Source organism: Hakea prostrata, chromosome 11 (assembly GCF_041222555.1).
Source record: "Hakea prostrata isolate BN-2017 chromosome 11, UWA_Hpros_2, whole genome shotgun sequence".
In the NCBI taxonomy this organism is placed as follows: Eukaryota; Viridiplantae; Streptophyta; class Magnoliopsida; order Proteales; family Proteaceae; genus Hakea; species Hakea prostrata.
In genome coordinates, this window is record NC_142610.1 from 26,558,803 (window position 1) to 26,581,975 (window position 23,173).

Consider the following 23,173-nt stretch of genomic DNA (forward strand, 5'->3'; position numbering starts at 1 on the left):
TAATGGTTGTATGTAGGGTAAACACTGTTGTAAGTCTCACTTGATTGATGTTGGATTGACAGGCATGGAGCGGAGTGGAAGTCATTGAGAATCCAGCAGGGGTTTTGGTTGGAATAAAGGAAGTAGGGTCCTGTTGTTGCAGCAACCAAGTCAAGGAGCAGCCATAGATTCGATTCTCTTACCAGCAATGGCAGCAAAACTTAAAGTAGTCGACTTGGATAAAATTTGAACAATAGAATGGAAGGGAAACATGAAAGTAGAAAATTAGGTTAGTTGGATTTTGTTTTCTCAGGAGTGCTCCTTCAGCTGTAGTCATCTAGCAGTCACAGGAAGGTTCCCACCCTTCTTATCCAAATGGATAAAAGAATAGCAGCAAAGGTACGCCTAATTCCTTAAAGCATCAATTATTCTCAGCTATGAACAGCCTATTACATATAAAATAGAGCAAGAGTTTCCCAACAAAAACAGAAACTTGTAGTTACCAGATTAGAACCAGACTCTGCTGAATTATTTGTTTAGCTAATGTTGTAAGCAATGAAAAAAGAAAACTGAAAGTTTCCAATTCTGAAATTAGAATCTTAGAGAAATAGAAACTAACTTTTAGAAAATGCTAGGATTTATTATCCAATTGCATTCATAAATAACTAAAATGGAAACTGATAAGTACTAAAATAGTAACCAGAAGATGACTCTATTTTTGCCCTGGTTCTGCATCTCACTATATTTTTGCTTCGGTTCTGCATCGCTTCTCACTGTGCAAGCAGGGAATACCTTTTAACCAAATACAAAAGAAATGCATATTAGTTGGCAAGCCTTGGTGCAATGGTTAAGTTGCACCTACTGTTGCACTTCTTGTAACCATCAAGATGCGGGTTTGAAACATGACAGCAGTTTCCTCGTGAAATAAGTGTAAGGCTGTCTACTTGTGGTAGAATAAACTTATCCTAAATCAAAAGGTGTTTTGAGGTGTATGTTTTTGCTGAAGATATTGTCTTTTTGGACTTGTTATACCAAATTCTGGCTTAGGCCACCGAACCCGAACGAATCGCTCGGCTTGGTACATCTAGTCTTGACCCGGTTCAAGGAATCAATTATTTACGTGTTAGTATACGCTTTCTGGGAAGTGACTCTTCGTAGAGACTGCCCACATGATATCGCCACGTGGAAATGCTAACATGATGGCATGAACGTTCAACAGATATATGAAATGTTACTTCTTGACGAAAGTGGTGAGATTATGGGGGACAACCTGTTTTTACCAGCAAGCGCGTCAGAGTATTAAATTTGGTATTTGATGCTATGTTCTTATACCTTAAGTACTTAATGCTTATCTTAGGGGCGCCAACCCATCCAAATCTTCTTGGGGGTTGCTTCCTTATGATTTGTCTGGAGTTTAAGAGGGAGCACGTCACATCCTAGGTCCACGTATGTCAAGATTAATGACAAATCTAGGGGAAGGTGTATCAAGTTCTAAACTTCTCCAGCAAGATTCGGGCCTTGGCTTCTCCAACAGAATTGTTGTCACAACCCATCCAAGCCCTCCATTCCGAATGAACAAATTCTGTGGTCAAGGTTTGTCATTTTCAGAAAGAACTTGGGATTGGTCTATAAGGGCAAAAATCAGAGGAAACGGAAGGTAACCCAAGATTCGTGTGTTATCCAGAATCTGACTTGATCATCTGAGGTGGCTTCCTGTCCAAAGAGGTGGCCCACTCTCACTATTCCTTTTCTTCGTAGGTAACTGGTTCGAGTCATCCTCAAACCAAACCAAGAGCTGGCAAATTTTGGAGCAACATTTGGTGCCGTCTGTGGAAAAGACGCTGTTTCCCCCTTGTGTTGTACATGGTTGAGTAAAGTTGGCAAGAGATAATTCAAACAACAATCGTTCTAAGTCTCAGGGACGTCCACATGGGAAGAAGAAGGTGAATCCCCGAAAAGAGGGAAACTTAAAAGATACCTCTAACTGGCCACCATATGAGATGCAGCTCCTTGAACATGGAACTGCGTTAAATATTGGACTTCCCTTGTGAGGAACGACATCAACCCCTGGCTATGATCTAGTTCAAGCTCAAGCTCTTAAGAGAGGATGATGAACATGATGAACTCGTTTCAGATGATGGTGAATCAATGGAGTCAGCTTATGCCTTTGAACGGCCTAGCTATTGTTTTGCTTGAAACAGTGGTCCATCCCCTGTAGATTAGCAAGACAAGGTCCAGGGAGATGGAGTGGCTCTGCTCCCCACTAATTCAACAAAGAACAAAGGAGACGATCGTGGGAAAGACCATCATGAAGTAGGTCATCGTTCTGTTTTCGACAGACTAGTAGCGCAAAATGATAGACACTCATTCCCTGGAGCCATGACTAAGGGTCGTCACTGTGCTGAAGTCGAAAGGGTTTCAGTTAGTGTTCTGCTGAATCAAGTGCCTCCATATCAGTAGAAGGAGGATCCAAATCTCCTCCAACGAAACAAGACGAAAGCCTCTATCAATAGATCAAAGATATAAACGATCGTCTTTATCAGTTGGATAAAAAAGTTCTTAATGAGATACAATTGGTTCTCAATCAAGATCCATTTATTCCTGAAATCATGGCAGCCCTATGGCTTATGGGTTTCAATACACCAACCTTCATTGTGTTTTATGGAACCATTGATCCAATGACGCATATTAGTCATTTCAATTCCATCTGATGATGTGTGGAGGAGCAGATGCTATAAAGTGCAAATGTTTCCTTGCTTCCCTAACGGGTCCAACAACAACTTGGTACTCTCGGTTACCAAGACACTACATTAACAATTTCACGGAGCTGGGTTATGCTTTTGCGCTCACTTCAAAAGTGGGATAAAAAAAATATAAGACAAAAGGACAACATGATGGCGTTAAAACAGAGACGTTCTAAGTCAATTCGAGACTTTATAACTCACTACAACATCTTAATTCTGATCGAAGATTTGAATGACAAGGTGGGTTTCACCGTGTTCAAGAGGGCAATTACCAATGGAAAATTGGTAACATCCTGATATGGAGAAAATATGATCAAACCGGGTTCATACTTGGTTTGATCCTCAACCCCGGTCGAGACAGAAGGAATCGACTCACTCCCGAGCGAACTGGATCCGTAAGATGGCTTGCTGAGGAAGAAAACTTATTCAGCTACAAGCACGCCCTAATCCAACTTATGGATTAGGTTAATTACCCTAATGATGGCAGACTCAAATTGACGGCTGCTGCTTATCATTATTGAAGGGATAATCATCGCATAACCTAGAGATTATCTCAGGAGTCCTCTACTAGTCCAAACTAGTAGAAGTCTATCGCTCAACGGATCTAACTGTTAAGATCCAACGACTACCCGAAGAAGGCTCAAGTACATCCAACGAAGGAGATTCGAAGGTACACTCTATATAAACCTCACTGCCATACGAGGTGAGGGACGAGACTCATATACAAACTGGTAGACGTAAACTATCAGGGGCTTACGATCTAGATCACCTCTCCCAGTTCTTCATTCCTTAGCTCTGCGCCTCTAGCAGAGCCGTTTGTGATTAAGTTCATCAACTGACTTAGCCTTCGGAGGTGGACTCTCGACCCCCGCGGTCGGGCCACGTCTGACGCTTTCGTTTTGCAGGTCATCACAAGGAGATTTAAGGGCTGAGCAGATTTTGGACGCATCATTTGCCGCCGTCTGTGGGAAAGACTTGTAAAGCCATGGTGACTAGATCGGCAGCAGCGCAGCACTGCACAACGCAATTCCGGTGTTCAAATCCCTGGAGTGAATAATCTAGATGTTCCCCAGGGAAGCCAACATCCTATTGAAGTAGATGGTGGTCAGGGAGGACATAACCCTTCAGATACATTCTAAGATCAATTGAATCAGGTGAAGATTCAACTCTTGGAGGTGAGTCAAGCACTCCGCGTGCTCACCAGACGAGTGGTATTACCACAAGAACCTGATCATCGCGATTCAGGGAGGCGTGCATTACCACGTGATCAAAGATTGGCTGAAGATCGGAATATCGGTCAGAACTTTCGTGAAGGTGACCGAGGACCTAGGAGAATTGACGATCAACCTAAGCGAGACGATCGGTTCGATAGACCGCAGGAAAGTACAACCGATTCAAATACAAGGTTGGATATGGGGGTGAGGACTCACTCACCAACTGTCAGAAGAACCGTTCGTGATGATCGAGTAGTTCGCGATGAGCGGAATGTTCGTGATGGACGGGCCGTTTGTGATGATCGAATAGCTTGTGAAGATCGTGTTTTTCGAGGTCGTGATCATATTGCTGAAGATCACCCGACCCAGATTGGTCAGGAATTGGCCAACATCAATCAGAAATTAGGGCAGTTGGCTAAGGGAAGGATAACTGAAGATATTTACTCAGTTATTCGGAAGACCCCCTTTGCCGAGCTAATTGCGGGATATCAGTTTCCCCATAACTTCTGTTTGCCTACCTTTTCTACATTCGATGGCTCCGGAGATCCAACGGCCCACATTGGCTATTACCAACAGACCATGGCAGTTTCAGGTAATTCTGATGAAATCTTATGCAGGGTTTTTGGTTCATCTTTAACCGGAGCAGCACAAAAGTGGTTTTCGAACCTCCCATCTGGAAGGATCGTAAACTTTGATGAGTTGGCGCACAAATTTATAGGGCGATTCCAGAGTGGAATACAGGTCAAGAAAACGGAAGAAACCTTGTTTACTGTCAGACAAGGAAAGAGCGAATCGATCAGAGAGTTTCTGAAAAGATTCAACAAAGTAACGATGGAGATAGAAAATTTGGATGAGCAAGTAGCCAAAATTGCTCTATTCACTAGACTCACTAACCGAAAACTCCTGGAGTTATTACTACAGGATATGCCTGCAAATTATGCTGAGTTGGTATAGAGATGCCAGAAGTAGGCCGAAGTCATGGAGATCTTAGATGCTCACCAAGGAGACAATAAAGCCTCCACTAAGGAACAGAAGGCTCTTGAGTAGAAGCAAAAGCCAAAGAAGAATGTCCGCGATCGGGTTGGAAAATCTCAGGCTTGGCGCCAGAGGTCTCCCGGTAAAAGTGAGTACACTCCATTGAATGCTCCTCGGGCTGATATTTTAAATATCATCAAAAGGCTAAATATTTTGAAGTGGCCACCTAAAATTCCTTTGAAGCCTGGAGAGCAACAGGATCGAGAAAAGTATTGCCAATTCCACAAGGACTATGGTCATTATACAAATGACTGTCATCATCTAAAAGCAGATATTGAGAGATTAATATCTCAGGAACACTTGTCCAATTTTGTTAGCAGAAGAAGGGAGGAGCCACGTGAGCCACACGCGGCTGCCCCTAAAAGGGATCGTTCGGTTAGTTAGAACGATCAAGGGAGGCTCCGAAGTCTAAAAAGGGCAAGGAGATGATTGAAGCTACTCGGTCACCGATCCTTACAATTTTCGGAGGACCAGAGCCCGAATCACTCTAGAGTTTGAAGACAAAATCTAAATTTATCGGAACCGGAGAGACGAAGAAACGAAAGAAGCCAAACGGTGAAGATTCTATCACCTTTGGCGAGAAGGATGAAAGGGGCGTTTGTCTACCTCATGATGATGCCATAGTCATCAAGGTAGAGATTGCACGCCGAGAAGTGCATAAAGTTTTGGTTGATACAGGGTCTGCAGCTGACCTAATTTCTTATGAAGTTTATCAAAAGCTGAAGGTGGATGAGGACTTGATGGAGCCTTTATCCACGCGTTTATATGGTTTTGCAAGATCATCTGCGGTGGCGGAAGGATCTGTCCAGTTGGACTTATCTATTGGAAGTTTTCCTAAGGAAACAACCGTCCGAATCAATTTTTTGGTGGTTCGGGAACTGCCAACTTATAATGTTATCCTCGGGCAACCATCTTTATCCAAGATAGGTGCTATTGTTTCTACAAAACACCTGAAGATAAAATTCCCGACTGATATGGGAATTGGTTAAGTTTCCTCTGACCAGAGGATCTCTCGGCAAAGTTACGTTGCCTATTTAAAAGACAAGGAGGGCCCGAGGAAGGTGACTGCCCTACCTATAAAAGTTCGAGATGATCGGGAAGAAGCAGAAATGCAAAGGCCCGAGCCAGTGGAAAAGCTGGAACAAATCTAACTGTGTACTGAGGATGAGAAAAAGATTACTTATATCGGGTCTGAGCAGCTGGAGGAATTCAAGGATGAGTTGAAGTTATTTCTTCAACAGAATAATGACATATTCGCATGGTCTCGCGAAGACATGCCAGGAATCGATCGGGCTGTCACAGAGCATAAACTCTGGATAGATCCGAAGGTGAAACCAGTGATACAGAAAAGGAGAAATTTCTCCATTGAAAAGTATGAAGCCGTTTAGGGCGAAGTTGAAAAACTGAAAAATTCTGGTTTCATAGAACCAATTGAATGCCCAACTTGGTTAGCTAACGTGGTAATGGTAAAAAAAGCGAATGGGAAGTGGAGGATGTGTACAGATTACACAGATCTCAACAAGGCTTGCCCCAAAGATTGTTATCCATTACCTCGGATTGACCTTTTGATAGATGCGACTGCAGGATATGAAACTCTAAGTTTCATGGATGCCTACTCAGGGTATAATCAGATCCTTATGAATAAGGAAGATGAGAAGTTCACGGCTTTCATGACTGATCATGAAAGCTACTATTACAAAGTCATGCCATTTGGCCTGAAGAATGCAGGAGCTACATATCAGAGGGCCGTCAACAAGATTTTCAAAGATTTGATAGGGAAGAAATGTTGAAGCTTATGTTGACGACATGCTTGTGAAGAGCTTTACAAAAGCAAATCATATTGCAGATTTAACTGAGGTATTCTCAGTACTGAGAAAATATCAAATGAAGCTGAATCCAGAAAAGTGAGCCTTTGGAGTTTCTTCAGGCAGATTTTTGGGCTTCATGGTGTCACAGAGAGGTAATGAGGCTAATCCTGCCAAAATACAGGCTCTGATTGACATGGAGGCTCCCAAAACTGTTCGTGATGTGCAGTGTTTAACAGGGAGAGTTGCCACTTTGAATCGTTTCATCTCCAAGTCTGGAGAAAAGTGTTTGCCGTTCTTCAAGGCACTCAAAGATTTGAGGGGCAGCAAGGAAGCAAAATGGACCGAAGAATGCCAGAAAGCTTTTGAGGAGTTAAAAAGAGGCACTGGGACAACCACCGATTTTGTCCCGACCAGAGAAGGGGGAAATATTACAGCTATATCTAGCGACGTCCCTTTCAGCGGTCAGTGCAGTGCTTGTTTGTGAAAAAGATAAAAAATAGTGGCTGATTTACTATGTAAGTCACGTATTACTTGATGCGGAGACACGATATTCGCAGATTGAGAAGCAGGCTCTGGCTCTCATGATGGCCGCCAGGAAGCTAAGGCCATATTTCCAGGCTCATCCAATAGAGTTATTTACAACTTTTCCTCTCAGTAAAGTTCTTAATAAACCTGATTTGTCTGGAAGGATGGTGGCCTGGTCGATTGAACTCAGTGAGTTCCAAGTGAGCTTTAAGCCCAGAACCACAATCAAAGCTCAGGCACTAGCCGATTTTGTAGTAGAAACTATTGCACCAGTGGAGTCCACCATTGAAGATCCTATTATACCAACCACTTGGGAGGTATATGTGGATGGTTCGAGTAATAAAGATGGAGCAGGAGCTGGAATTCTATTGACAAGTCCAGCAGGATTTATTATTCGATATGCTTTGAGATTTGCATTCGAAGCGAGTAATAACGAAGCAGAATATGAAGCCCTAATAGCTGGACTTCGGTTGTCAAAAGCATTGCCCATTGCAGATGTACCTATTTATAGCGACTCAACTTATAGTCAACCAAGTCCAGGGGGAGTATGGTATTAAAGAACTACGCTTGTAGAAATATCAAGAGATTGTGCAGGCATTTCAAAAGCAATTTCGGAATCTGAAGATATCTCAGATTCCGAGGACTTAAAATACAGTGGCAGATGAGCTATCCCGATTAGCCAATGCCAAAGAAAAAAATCTAGACCCTTCGGTCTACATTGAGGAGATAACATTTCCAAGTTATCATGAGAAAGAAATTTCTTATATTGAAGCAGAGCGTTGCTGGATGGATCCGATAATTGAGTATCTAAGAGATGACAAATTACCTGAGGATCCAAAAGATGCAAGATTGATCAAGATACGATCAGCAAGATTTGTCATCCAGAATGGGAGACTATACAAAAGATCTTATTCAGGACCCCTTATGAGATGTATAGGTCCCGAAGGAGCAAAATCAGCTTTGGTTGAAGTTCATGAAGGGATTTGTGGTGCTCATATGGGTGGACGAGCCCTGGCACACAAAATTCTAAGGCTTGGTTTATATTGGCCTAAGATCCAAGAGGCTGCTATGGAGTATGTTCGTCGATGTAGCAACTGTTAAATTCATGCTACAGTATCAAAGCGCCCCAAATGGAAACCATGACTTCAATTCTAGATCCCATTCCCTTTGCGATGTGGGGAATTGATATCATGGGTAAATTCACCAAGGCGTCGGGTGGACGGGAATATCTGATAGTAGCAATTGATTACTTCACAAAATGGGTTGAAGCCAGCGCCCTGGCAACAATTACTGAGAAAAAAGTGGAGAAATTCGTGCTTGAGTCAATCATATATTGCTTTGGGATTCCAAAGATTATCGTCACTGACCATGGTACTTAGTTCGACTGTCCGCAATTCGAGCAATTTTGCGGAACATATATGATCGAGCATCGTATGTCCTCAGTGGCATACCCCCAGAGCAATGGACAAGTAGAAGTTACTAACCGAACGCTACTGGAAGGGATAAAGAGAAGACTCGAAGCTGACAAGGCTTTATGGGTCGAAGAACTTCATAATGTACTGTGGGCTTATAGAACTATGGTTCGAACACCCACAGGAGAAACTCCATTCAGGTTAGCATATGGGTCCAAAGCATTGGCACCTGTGGAGATAATGGCGGGGACAGTACGGGATCGAGAGTTCGAGGAAAAAGCGAACGAGCAGGGACTTCTTGATAGTCTTGATCTGTTGGACGAAGTTCGGACAAAAGCAATAGCACGAACTCAACATTATCAAAGAAGGATAGCGTCTCATTATAATACCCGAGTGAAGAATCATCGGTATTTAGCAGAAGATTTGGTGTTGAGAAACACCTTAGCTTCAGACCCACGCCACCAAAGAAAATTGGACCCTTCCTGGGAAGGACCTTATATGGTTGTAAAACCAGTCGGTTTTGGAGCTTACAGGCTGAAGAACATCAACACCCAGAAAGAGTTGGATCGTTCATAGAATGCCAGGCATCTCAAATTTTTTTATCCTTGATGATGATTTCAATTTTGTTCGTGATGTAAACATTTTCAACTCAATCAATGCAATTATTGGCTTTCAACAAATTATCTTTTGATTGGGGGGCATCATACACCACATTCAAGAACAAGATCCAACTATAAGGCATCGGATGAAAATCCGTGTGGGTCCTTCAACACTTATGGAATTTTTTCGGAACTTCTTAAGTCAAGGCATCGGATGAAAATTCGAGTGAGTTCCTTTCGCAAGGCGTCGGTTTAAAACCCGAGTAAGTTCCTTCAAGACTTATTGAATTTTCGAAATATCCTTAAGTAAAGGCATCGGTTTAAAACCCGAGTGAGTTCCTTCTACAAGGCATCGGTTTAAAACCCGAGTGAGTTCCTTCTCAGACTTATTGTATTTCTCCGGAAATCCTTAAGTAAAGGCATCGGTTTAAAACCCGAGTGAGTTCCTTCTACAAGGCATCGGTTTAAAACCCGAGTGAGTTCCTTCTCAGACTTATTGTATTTCTCCGGAAATCTTCAAGTAAAGGCATTGTTCTAAACAACTAAGACCTAGTGCAACAGCGATTCAAGTGACTAGCAAAGTTCAAGATGAAGTTAATTTCTTATTTCTTCAAAAGACCAGAAGAGGCCGGTCTCAACATCAAACATAAGATTACAAGAGCTGGATACAATCTTCGGTCAAAAAAGAAAGTCATCATCGATGATCATTAAGAAGTCATACAAGATCGGCACAACTTTGCTAGAACAAACACATGAGTCAATCATTGGTATGGATTCAAGGAAAAGAAGAGGAGAAATGAGGATTACAAAAAACATTTCAATATTGTATAAAATCCTCCGCAATTTCATACTCTTTGTCCAGCTTGTCCAGGAGAAGTATGGTCCTCGACCAAACTTGCATTCAAGGCGAGCTCGTCATAATTGAATCCTTCCAAGGGAGAATAAACAGGAGAATCTTCCAGATAATGCATAATATCTGGATCAGAAGGCGGAGGATCAATCTTATTTTTGGTCCAGTCAGGAGAAGGAAGGCCCAGGTTGGTAAATACTTCAGGATGGCAAACAGCACTGTAGGGAGTCGTATCAAAATGAGGATCCTTCCTTAGTATTGATTCCCATACTTCGTTCTCACCATCCCGGTACGCCTGCAAGTTATAAGCATTCAGCATATCAACAAAGGGCTTACTGTGTAAATACTTGAAGACGCAGGCTCTGCGAACATCAGTTGGAAGGGATTCAGGCAAAGGAATGACAGCTTGCCTTTGAGGTAACGCTTCAGATCCTTTGGCTCCTAACTTTCCAACTCCTCGCTCCAGTTGCCGGATCTTCTCCCTGGCATCATCCAAGTCTGACCGGAGACGATCGATCACCGAATTCTTTTCTCCTGCAAGCTCCCAAGCTAATTTCCTAAGGCGAGCAATCTCAGCATCTTTAGCTTCAGAGATTTCCCGAAGCCTGGAAACTTCATTGCTCAACCTATTGAGCCTAGAGGCTGCTTCCACTTGGTTGTGGAAGTTACTAGTAAGACTCCTGCAAACAACTTCCGAGTTAAAAAGGAGCAGAAGAGTAATATTCAGAATCAAAAGACAATGAAGAAAGTCTTACATCACCATTGACTTCATAAAGACCTCATCTGGAAGTTTGGAAAGAACTGCGCTCTCAGAAGTCATTCGAGCAGCAGTGCACCATTCCAACGCTCTGTCAAACTCGTTTAACACTAATTCGGGCGAAGGATGAGAAGGATGAGCTACATCAAAAGAAGGATGAGCTACATCACTTGCCAACTGACGACGCTTCCTGGTGGCAAAATCCTCCAACTCCAAAGGAGAGGAAGAAGATGCCAAACAAGCTCTAGAATTGGAAATAGAAGCATCACCTGCTGGGACTGCACCTTCATCAGATGCCCGACGAGTCTCCTTCGGGGGTGCACCAACGGTCTCGGCAGCAGGGGCGTCAGCAGCGCCATCAACAATGGAGTGATCAAGATCTTCCTGGGAAGAACGAGCGATCACTTCAGGCAGAAGAGGCGTAGGGGTGGCATTAATAGAAACTGTGGGAATCTGATTTGAAGATTCACCAATAGCAGTTGCCTTACACTTAGAGGATTCACCAGCTGAAACCACCTCACTGGCCCCAACCACCACCGATGGAACGATTTTCTTACAAGATTTCGCTCTGATAAAGTTCGGGTCGATCCTGGGAGCCACTGTATACACAGAAAAAACCGTATCAATATAGAAATCCAACAACAAAAGAAATGAGGGAAAACCCTAGCTCTCTATCAGATATGAAATACCGATTAAATAAACCCCAAAGTATTACTACTATGCAGTTTACTCAGGGGGAAAGGGAAAGAGATGAGTAATAGCAAAAAGCTCACTTGTTCGGAAGCTGATAGAGTTATTGTTGAAGTACGAGGAATACGGAAGCAAGCAGGAGGACGGAATGTTGCTTTTGCAAATCTAACTGCAGATAGCGGGATAGATGGAGAGTACCCACGAAGGCTTTAAATAGCCTCAGGTATTGAGACGACGGTTGAGAGCTAAAGACAACCAATGGCCCAGATCGAAAAGACGCTTCGAAATCCACAACAAGCAAGATCAACGGTCAGAGGGAGGCCACGTGGAAACATGTGGAAGCGAGCACCCGATGCAAGAATACCTCCAATCGGCGTACCGCCATTGTGATAATGGATGTATTACCAATTTATTGGAAACAGCGAATGGTATACCAAAGCAAGAAAATGTTTGGACTTCGCAGGTACCAGAAGGGAAATGTGTGGACTTTGCAATAAATGAAGGAGTGGGGAAGATTAAGGCATCTTTCCAAAACACATCTTCATAATATCTTTACAAGATTATCATTCGTCGAGGAATATGAAGTTAAGTGATAAATTATCATTTATATTTTGATATTCAAGACAAGATTTCGATAGGAGACGAGGAAATAGTAAGGCAAATATGGAAGAAGTGTCTATTCATTAGCACGGAGGTCAATCTTTACAAAAAAGAAAAAAGAAAACTCCCTAAGCCTCTTCCTCATTGTTGCCCGAGGAGCCCTGTACAGGAGGACTTTTCCTAAGAAAAGCCTTCCTCAAGATTGTCGTTGTCAGATACCTCTTCAGCAGCAGCTTGTGACTCGGCTTGTGACTTTTCCTCTTGAAGTGGTGGTTCGTCAGCAAGATATTCCTCATATTGTGGGTCAGTTGGAAAAGGATCATCCTCTTCCCGAGCCCAGTCTGGGAGATCCAGGCCTAATTTCCCGAAGACCTCTTTGTGGCATACCTCACGAAAGGGAGCAGGATCGAAGGAAGGGATTGATTCAAGAATTCTTTCCCAAACGTCATTTTGCCCCAAACGATAAGCTTGGATGTTGTAGGCACCCAGCAGTTTGGAGAAAGGTACGCTGTTCAGATATTTTCGAACACAATCCTTTCGAAGCTCAGGCTTGATGTGCTCGGGCTTGCTAGGAATCGCCCACTTCAAGTATCTTTCGTTCTCCGCACACTGAAATTCCAGTCTGTCACCGAACAACGTGACAGCTTCTTTCTGCTTCTTGGCCTCGCGCTCGGCGGCAACAACGTTGAAGAATTGAAGGCCTCCTTAAGAGAGTTCATCTCCTCTTCATGCTTTCTTTGCAGCTCCTTGGCAGCTGCCGTCAGCCGGTCTATCTCAGAATTGACTTTGGCCAAATTCTCTTCACTGGTCTGCAACAAGGAGCCGTTGCGACCAACCCGGCTCAATGCTTCCATGTGCTGATAGAAGCTCAACACAACATTCCTGGGAAGGCAGAGATTATCAGAAGAAGCCATAAGAGATTATGAAAAAATAAACAAGCAGGAAGACCGGTACCTTGTGTACTGACTAACAAGGGCATCATCGTTCAGGGCTTCGAATTCCTGACGATCGGAACTTATAAGACTGAGAGAGCTCCACTCTGCAGCTTTCTCAGGGTCTTGTGTCACCCTATCGGTCAACTTCAGGGTCCACTGGGGGGTGAAGACCTCCTCACAATCCTCAGAATTTTTAGATTTTTTGTGGGAGGAAGCATCAATTGTATCATGCCTCCTTTTGGTTCGGGCGGAGGAGGAGACATTTGACCTCTCCACCATCACCTTCTTCCCTTTACCCAAAGCATCAGCCACCGGCCTGATATTCCTGATATCCCTGTAAGAAGGGTCGGGAGAGGGAACAGAAGCCTCTTGATCAACGGTTAAGGCTCTAGGTGATCGTTGCTCAGCTGTTACAACGGCCCTAGCGGCCTTCACTCGCAGGTTCTCGGGGTTCATTCTTGGAGGCACTGCAAAGAAGAACAAGAGTCAAAATTAAAGACGTATCGCTTCAGTAAAATTAAAGGATGGTTAGAAGCTCACAATGAGCCAAGCCCCAGTACTGAAGGATGGAGTTATACTCCACCTCAAGTCCATGTATCTCTTGATACCATGGAATGGATTTGATCTTCCTGATGGCCGCCTCGTCTTCTTTGGATAAAGGAAGGCCCCGGTTATTCTCAGAGTAAGAAGTACACCGTCTCCAGACGGTCGGGAAGTTGAGATCTGATGGAGGCGCTCGACAGAAAAAGTATCGTTCGCGCCATCTTTTGTGATTAGAAGGGCAAGTTCCTTTGACAAGGATGCTGCCCCTCCAATCAAGTTCAGCCTTATTGCTGTTTGGACAGAAAAATCCAGCCGGGAGGATGGGAGATAGAAAGAATATGAAAGTGTACAAAGAGAGAAAGAGATGGCGTAATGCCAAGTTCAAAACACAAACCCAAGAAGCCGACAATGAGACACCAGCTATTGGGAAGGAGCATTCCAGGGCAAATGTCCCAATGATTCAGAACGGCTGAGAACAAAGGATTAAAAAAGGGAAAGCGAACCCCACTTTCCAGTGCATCTATGTACAGGGAAAACTCACCCGAAAGGGTTGAATCAACCCTCTCATCAGGATGGGGAGCCCTAACCTGATAAGAGGAAGGAAAATCAAAATCTTGGATTGCTGAAAGGAGGGTTTCCTCCTTGAAAATGGAGGGGACAGAGCCAGGTCCGCCATCAGACCTGGAAGTTTGAGGCTGCCTAGAAGACTCGGCAGTTACCCTAGGAGTCTTGGAAGATCCAGACTCAGGAGGGACAGAAGGAGTTTTGGTTTTTCTCTCCAAACTTTTTTGAGAAACTTCAGCAAATTCGCGCTAGAGGACAGTTAGGGTTTTGTTATCATTATCCGACTGTTCAGAAGGAGGGAAGCAAAAGCTTCGTTACCACTACTATTACGGGCACTAGGTACGAGAGAAACCCTGTTATCCGCCATTACTTGTTTCAGTAAGGTGCAAAAAGAAAAAGACCAGTAAACTTACTGATTCAGTGAGGCAAAAGCTCGAGAGCAGGAAGGCGCGAAGCAGACGGCGAAGGTTCAGATTCCAGACAAGAAGAATGAAACCTACGAAGATAACGAACCGCTTTTAAAGCACCCGCACAAGTATTCGGGAATCTGAACGATCGAGATTGATTCAACATCAACGATCGAGATAGAAGACGTTTTGAAAGTTTGAACTCACGAATCCAAAACAGGCGTTCGGAAACCGTCGCTTGGGTTACGTGAGCCACGATAGATCGACTGCAAGGAGACACGTGGCATTGCCCTCACAACGCTAGAGGAAAAGTGACCACCGCATTAAATGTGATATGACATTTAATGGAACACGCAGAGACTATTGCCTGATGAAGAACCCAGTTAAAAAACCAAGCCCTCGGGATCGATCGAACGCTTGGTCTGGGGGGCTCGTGATATGGAGAAAATATGATCGAACCGGGTTCATACTTGGTTTGATCCTCGACCTCGGTCGAGACATAAGGAATCAACTCGCTCCCAAGCGAACTGGATTCGTAAGATGGCTTGCTGAGGAAGAAAACTTATTTAGCTACAAGCACGCCCTAATCCAACTTATGGATTAGGTTAATTACCCTAATGATGGCAGACTCAAATTGACGGCTGCTACTTATCATTATCAAAGGGATAATCATCGCATAACCTAGAGGTTATCTTAGGAGTCCTCTACTAGTCCAAACTAGTAGAAGTCTATCGCTCAACGGATCTAACTGTTAAGATCCAACGACTACCCGAAGAAGGCTCAAGTGCATCCAACGAAGGAGATTCGAAGGTACACTCTATATAAACCTCACTGCCATACGAGGTGAGGGACGAGACTCATATACAAACTGGTAGACGTAAACTATCAGGGGCTTACGATCTAGATCACCTTTCCAGGTTCTTCATTCCTTAGCTCTGCACCTCTAGCAAAGCCGTTTGTGATTAAGTTCATCAACTGACTTAGCCTTCGGAGGTGGACTCCCGACCCCCGTGGTCGGGCCACGTCTGACGCTTTCGTTTTGCAGGTCATCACGAGGAGATCTAAGGGCTGAGCAGATTTTGGACGCATCACATCCATTGTGGAAAGAAAACCCATAACTCTAGCTGAACTTTTGGATCTAGGATACGCGATGGCAACGGTGGAGGAGGTCTTAGAGGCAAATCGAAGTGATTATAAGGATGAGAGAAATCCTTTAAGTATGGACCTCGTGAAGAAAGCTTCAGACAGAGACCCCCAAGGAAAGAGCAAAAATGAAAGCAATGACGAAACTAACGAAAACGAGGAGGCCTTTTCCCCTTTGAATCGGTTATGATTTGCTATTTTGATGTAGATCCGAGACACTGGCTTGTTGAAGAAACCCGGAAAACTACATGCCAGGCTAGAGAATAGTGCCGACATGTCAAAATATTGTCTTTATCGTAAGGACAAAGGGCATCATACTAATGATTGCCGTATGCTCAAGATTGAGATTGAAAAGCTTTTTGTCGGGGGACTCTTAAATCAGTGCATCAAGTCCAGTCATAGGGGAGAAAGGTCACCTCCAAGGAGACGTAATAGAATCCCTCCCAGAGAGAGGGATGAGTTTAAAGCAAAAGCTCCGGACATTTCGAGGGATGATGATCTTCCTAAGATTAACACGATCTTTGGGAGACCTACTCTTGAATCTCTCCGGTAAGCTAAAAGAAGCACATGTGTGGTAGGCACCATTGAGTCCTTCAAAAACACTCGCTTCACATTTTGAACCAATTTTTTTTTTTTTTTTTTTTGAAAAAGGAGCTTATGGATGTTCACAGTCCTCATCATGATGCCATAGTCATCAAAATCAGGTTGGCTAACCATATGGTCTATAGAGCGTTGATAGATATGGGATCATCAGCAGACATCTTGTCATTATAGGCATTCCGGCACCTCAAGATAGACCAAGAAGCTCTGACGCCAAATGGAACTCTTCTTTATGGGTTTGTGGGAGGTTCACCACCATAGAAGGAAACATTCAACTTGATTTGATGGTGGGGACTTATCCCCGACAAGTGACACTGCCCACTATGTTTATGGTTGTGTGCAATATTGCAGCTTACAATATCATTATGGGAAGACCAACTCTAAGTGCATTAGGAGCTATAGTTTCACCCAGACATATGATGATTAAGTTCCCCATTGAAGAAGGTGTTGGCGTTTGTAAGACTAATCAAAGGCAGTCTAGGAACTGTTACCGTAGTTTCATTCGAAGCAACCATTAACACCAATTGGTGGCACAACACAGACTGTGGAAGTACGAGATGATAGAGATGAAAATTAAATGCAAAGGGAGGAACTTGTGGAGACACTTCAGAGAGTCCCATTTGTGTCCCCAACCCAGAGCATGGAACCATGATGGTTCTGAGCAAGGAGACTAATTTAAGTGAAAGCTTGTAACATTTCTTGCACAAAATGCTAACATTTTTGCTTGGTCAGCGGAGGACGTGCCAATGATTGATCGAAGTGTATTTGAGCATAACTTGTGGATTAATGACCGAAACAACCACTATCTCAAGACCGGCTAAGGAACTCTAACATAACCTAATTAACCAGGTAACCGGTCCAACCTTCCGGTCTAGAAAGGTTCATCGTGACAGTCATCTATGACATCAACTATCAAAAAGATAAAGACAGGTTAAACACTCTTTCTTTAGTTGGATTCCCGATCTAACTCTATCATCTTAAACTATGTAAACACCATGAGCAGGCAGAAGAAAGTAAGTTTTTGATATTCTGATGTGATCAGTTACTTGAGTTTCCCATTAAGTAATTGAGTTCATATCTCCTTGGTATTGACTTGCTCGTCGGAGACGTACCTCGACCCCCAAAATCAAGCACGTATTTTGCAGGAATTTAACAGGGAAGGACGAGCAGGATTTCGTATCAACAATTAGCGCCGTCTGTGGGAAATGCATCAAGAAGTCATGGTGCGAACCAGATCAATGATTGGAGAAGAATCTAGTGAAGGTGAACAAGAAATCAATACTGGGAACCTTCCCTAAAAAATTGCAAGGATTCCTCAACATGAGGAACAACCAGAGCAATCTAATCAATTTGTTACTATGAATCAGTTCGGTGAGTTTAAAAAACAAATCTAATGTTTGAACGAATTGGTTAGGGTAAGTATTCGCCATTTAGTTGCCCCAGGAGCAGGTTGCCAGGGAAATTTAACTAACCCTGACGGAACCAGAGAAGGGCGACCACTAATACCCAATCAATCACCCCGACCATCTTAAAGAGAACGGGGAAAAGCAAAGGAGAAGATAGGAGAAAAGTCTAGAGCATCAAAGGAGACAACTCCAAAAGAAATTCCTCCAGGCAATGATGATGAAGATCGGGGAAGCAGCACTCATCTGATCAAAGATCCAGAGAGCAAATACAACAACAATGGTCCAAATAAGCATGAGGACTACTTGAATTGACGTTTCGAGGAATTGGATGAGAAGCTGAAAAAATTGAAAGATCCATGTAAGGATGTACTGTATTTTGTTTTAAAAGAAGATCCTTTTATCCAAACCATCTTGTAGGTACCTGAATGAGGCTACTTAACAAAGGTGGAATAATCCAAGAAGATGATAATAATTGTAATATAAAAAGTATGGCGGAAAACAAAATATACTACAGCGAGGGACCACGGCACCCCGAGCAATGGCTCTCACAAAACTCCATGCTCAAACAGCTCCACCCCTTCCCCCATTTATAGCAATTATGTTCCTACGATAATTCGAACATCCCAATCGAATAGGACTCTTCAAAGTAACCAATTCGAATAGGACTCTTCAAAGAACGAATGAATATGACCTAACATGAATGTAATATGACTCTTCATCTAATCCTAAAAAGTAACCGAATACAATAGGACTCTTCAAATCGCATCGTTCCTTCCCAGAATTTGGATTTGCTTTCCCTGTCGAGTGTAGACTCGTGATACTAGGGACTTATCACATCTCAGAAGCAGAGATGCCTAAGAACTTCAAGTGCCCTACCTTTACTATGTTTGATGGGACAAAATGCCTGAGACACCATATCATGCATTACAAATCTGTCATGTCCTCATGTAGACATAGTGAAACATCTATGTGTAGAATTTTCCTTGCCTCTTTGATCGGAGCTGCTTTAGAGTGGTTCTTGGACTCCCAAATAGTTCTATTGAAAATTTTGATCATCTTGGTCGGGTTTTCTTATCTCGCTTTCAGAGCAAAGTAAGCACCAAGAAGAGAGAAGATATTTTATTTTCTATTAAATAAGGTCGCATAGAATCAATAAGAAGCTTTCTTCAAAGGTTCAACAATCTGACTATTCATATTGAAAATTTGGATGAAAAGATTGCATTTCACGCATTATATTAGGGACTTAATCATGAAAGCTTGCTCGAATGACTCTTGTTAGATATGCCAGAAACATATGCTGATCTGCTCGAGAAATGTCACAAACAAGCAGAGATATCAGAAACCATAAGAGTCCCGAAAGGAGGAGGCAAACATAGAAGTAAAAAACGGCAAAGAGAGATTTCAGTCGACCAGGATGCTAGGTTCAAACCCAATCAAAACTAGTCGAGCAGAACCAACCAAACAACACCTCTCAATGCTAGGATGTCAGAAATCTTAATGCAAATAAAAGGCCAAGGGCTACTCAGATGGCCGAACAAGATTTATGCTCGACCAGAAAGTCGTGACAAGAGCAAGTACTGTGAATTTTACAAAGATCATGGTCATTGGACTGATGATTGCATAAACTTAAAGATGGAAATTGAAAAATTAATTTTCCAGGGGCAACTGAAGAAATACGTCCAAACCAAGCAAAGAGCACGACCACCAGTTAAGGCAGGTTGGAAAAGAGAAAGATCGGTCAGTCATGAGGGACGAAGAAGCCCGACCAAACGCCGACCAAAGGGCTAAGATAATCGAAGAAAAAGATCCCCTGTGTACATGGTGTTTGGTGGACCAACGGAAGAATCAAATCGACAAGCAAAAAGAAAGGCTTGATATATTGGGAATACTAAAACCAAGAGGCCCATTACAAAGATAGCATCGCAACCTATCATTTTTTCCTCTGAAGACATGCAAAGTGTTAAGATTCCTCACGATGATGTGCTTGTAATAAAGGTTATCCTGGCAGGGACAAAGGTTCACGAGTCCCTGATGGACATTGGATCTTCAACAAATATATTATCATTAGAGGCCTTCAAAAAGTTAAAGTTGAGTGAAGATATGCTCGTTCCATGTGGAACTCAACTTTATGGATTCACCATCCACCCAAACAGAAGGAACTATTAGATTGGATCTCCGAATTGGGGAACATCCAAAGGATAGGGTCGTACAATCAAATTTTATGGTTGTTTAAGACCTGTCAGCATATAATGTTATTCTTGGATGACCAACTCTTTTGTGCGCCGAAGCAGTGGTTTCCACATTACATATGAAAATGAAGTTTCCAACCAAAGAAGGAATTGGAGAATGTATTGCCGACCAGAAATCAAGCCAGCAAAGCTACAACAACTAAATGCGAAAAATGGCAAAAACAAATTTAACAATGTCTGTGGATGTCAAAGATGACCGAGATGAAGAAGCCTTACAAAGAGCTGAGCCAGTTGAAAAACTAGAAAGGATCTGTTTAAACCTTGATCAGAAAACTCAAGGAACCATGATCGGATCAGAGCAAGAGGCAAATTTCAAATCCAAGCTAACTCACTTTTTAGAAGAAAACTCTGATGTATTCGCTTGGTCAGCCAACGATATGCCCGGATTGATAGAAAAGTGGCCGAGCATAAATTGTGTATTAACCTACAAGCAATTCCGGTTATACAGAAAAGAAGGAATTTCTCTATTGAGAAACACGAAGCCATCCGAATAGATGTGCAAAAGTTAAGGCAATCAGGTTTTATAAAGCGAATTGATCACCTAACATGGTTGGCCAATGTGGTGATGGTTAAAAAAGCGAATGGGAAGTGGTGGATGTGTACAGACTACACAGACCTCAATAAAGCTTGTCCAAAGGATTGTTTTCCATTGCCTAGAATTGATCTTCTTATAGACGCAACTGTCGGACATGAAATGCTCAATTTTATGGACGCTTACTCTGGGTACAATCAAATCTTGGTGCATCCAGATGATGAGAAGCACACAGCTTTTGTGACTAACAGGGATAGTTATTACTACAAGATGATGCCGTTTGGTCTAAAAAATGCTGGGGCAACTTATCAAAGAGCGGTGAATAAATTTTTTGCTAATCAAATTGGTAAGAATATGGAAGTATATGTAGATGACATGCTTGTGAAGAGCACCTCGAAGAATGACCATTTGGCTGACCTGGAGGAAGTATTTAAGGTACTTTGAACATGTACATGATGAAATTAAATCCCAACAGTGTGCCTTCGGAGTATCAATCCGGAAAATTTCTTGGTTTCATGGTGTCTCAGAGGGGATTGAAGCCAATCCCAGAAAAGATAAAAGCTTTCTTAGACATGAAGCCGCCAAGGAACATCGGAGAAAGTCCAAGTGTTGACTGTTCGGGTAGCAGTATTAAATAGATTTATTTCCCGGTCAGGGGAAAATGCTTACCCTTCTTTAAAGCTTTGAAACATATAGCCAGTCGGAAAATGAAATATTGGAATCAAGAGTGTCAGGATGCTTTTGAACAGCTGAAGGAAAAACTTTCACGCCCCCATTGCTCGTGAGGCCGATCAATAAAAAGGAGTTACAGTTATACTTAGCTACATCATCGATCGCGGTTAGCGTAGTACTCGTCCAAGAAGAAGGTAATATACAAAATCCAGTTTATTATATTAGTCATGTTTTGAATGATGTAGAGACTCGTTACCTAGAGGTGGATAAACAAGCATTGGCTAGTCACGGCGGCTAGGAAACTTCGTCCATACTTCCAATCTCACCCCATTGCAGTGATGACTAGCTTACCTTTGAAAAAGATTTTGCACTTACTAGACTTGGCAGGGAGGTTGGTAACCTGGGCAATAGAATTGAGCGAACACCAAATAGAATTTAAACCCCGACAAAACATTAAAGCTCAGGCCTTGACAAACTTTATTGTTGAAACACCACAGCTCGAACAGGAGGCTAGTGAATCTGTCTTTGAATTAATTAAAAGATGGATTTCGTTCGTTGATGGATCCAGCAATGCACAAAGAAGCGGAGCAGGTTTACTTATAAGGGGTTCTGGAGGGTTCGAGATAAAATATGCACTTCGTTTCAACTTTAAAGCTTCTAACAATGAAACCGAATATGAAGCTCTGTTGGCTGGTCTCTAGGATGGCTTAGGCTCTTGGAATCCAAAATCTAGAAGTCAAAAGTGATTTACAACTGATTGTGAATCAAGTAAAAGGAATATATGAAGCAAAAGAAAAAAGGATGGGTAAATATCTGGGTTTGGTCAACAGTTGCAAACAATACTTCAAAGATTTGGAAATTACTCAGGTACCAAGAGCAAAAAATGACCAGGCAGATGCACTATCCCGACTAGCCACAGAGAACCTGAACATTAACAAACCGGTGGTTTATTTAGAAGAACTTGCAAGCCCAAGTATATATATAGTCGACCACATGCAGATAGTAACTGAGCAAGGATGGATGGAGCCGATCATCCAATATTTGGAGAATGACAAATTGCCAGAAGATAAAAAGGTTGCCCGAACCATTCAACAAAGAGCTGCTCGGTTTACAATCAGAGCCAGACAACTATACAAAAAGTCCCTTACCCGACCACTTCTAAGATGTTTGGGGTCTTTGAAGGCAACTAAAGTCTTAAAAGAAATACATGAAGGAAATCTGGAGCACATATAGGAGCTTGAGCACTAGCTGACAAAGACTTATGGCAAGGCTTCTATTGGCCGACCATGCACGAAGACGCGAAAAACTTTGTAAAAAAATGTGATAAATACCAGGTACATACAAAGATTCCTCACACACCAGCAGTCCCTCTAACATCAGTTCTATCTCCAATACCCTTTGCAAGATGGGGAATAGACCTGGTAAGGAAATTGCCAAAAGCTTTAAGGGAAAGAGAATATTTGGTGTTAGCAGTGGACTATTTACAAAATGGGTAGAGGCAGAACCTTTAGCAACAATTAATACCGAGCAAATGAAACGTTTCATCAAGCACAACATATTATACAGATATGGAATTCCAAAGATCCTAGTGACAGACCATGGGAAGCAGTTCGAAAACATTGCATTCGAAGCATTCTGCAAGGACCATGGGATCGAACACCGGTTCTCCTCAGTAACCTATCCATAAAGTAACGGCTAGGTTGAGGTCACTAATAGAACCATGCTCGCCGGTTTGAAGAAAAGACTCGATCAACTCAAAGGAAGATGGGTCGATGAGCTGCCCAATGTAGTCTAGTCATACCGAACAACCCCAAGAACGACCACTGGAGAGTCACCATTCGGACTAGCTTATGGAGCAGAGGCAAGAATACCTATGGAGATTCAAGTCGGATCACTCAGGGAAAAAGAA

At 42.7% G+C, this 23,173-nt stretch overlaps 1 long non-coding RNA gene across 1 annotated transcript in view; it reads left to right on the forward strand.

Annotated features, from left to right (window-relative positions):
• LOC149001228 (uncharacterized) overlaps nt 1-23,173 on the forward strand; it is a 57,775-nt gene that overhangs the window by 2,815 nt on the left and 31,787 nt on the right. The gene's annotated exons all lie outside the window — the stretch shown is intronic.